Source organism: Plasmopara halstedii, assembly GCF_900000015.1.
Source record: "Plasmopara halstedii genome assembly, contig: Scaffold_218, whole genome shotgun sequence".
Lineage (NCBI taxonomy): Eukaryota > Oomycota > Peronosporomycetes > Peronosporales > Peronosporaceae > Plasmopara > Plasmopara halstedii.
Genome location: NW_020187139.1, coordinates 335,507 through 336,139, shown reverse-complemented (window position 1 = coordinate 336,139; position 633 = coordinate 335,507).

Here is a 633-nt window from a genome sequence, read left to right as displayed (position 1 = left end):
AAGAGTCGGTGTCCGCTGTAGTAGCGCTTCTGTGCTACTTTGATACGTTCCTTACTAGCAATACGTAGTATTGAAAATAAAATAGCTAATTATCTAGTCACATGTCGTACTCTTGTGTGTGTATTGCACAAGAGTACGACATGTGACTAGATAATTAGCTATTTTGTATCACAATCGAATCAGCTAATGCTTGGAAATTGAGACGTTAAAGCCACAATTCTTTCATTAATTTACCTAATTTCTCTTCCTCTGTTTCTCTTTGTGCCCTATAAGAGTTGTTGAGGTTATCGCTGATCTTCAGAAACAGACAGCTGCAATGTGCTGCGCTTCAGCAACAAAAGTCAGGTCGGTCATTTCTTAAATGGCTTGATAAAGTGTCTGGTCGCTAGCGTCATTGATTTTACCGTCAAGCTTAATTTTGCAAAGTTTCAAAAATATTTGGACAGCTATTAGCGCCAGAGAAACACCAGCCAAGTAACACACGAAATGCGGAACATCAGCTGCTAGACATCCTTTTTCGTCGGTTGGATTCTGCCCGTATGACACATCAATGATGGTAGCGATAATCGATATAAGAATTGAGATGAATTGCGCACGTACGATCCAGCGTCTGTATCCTGCTCTGCACAAAAC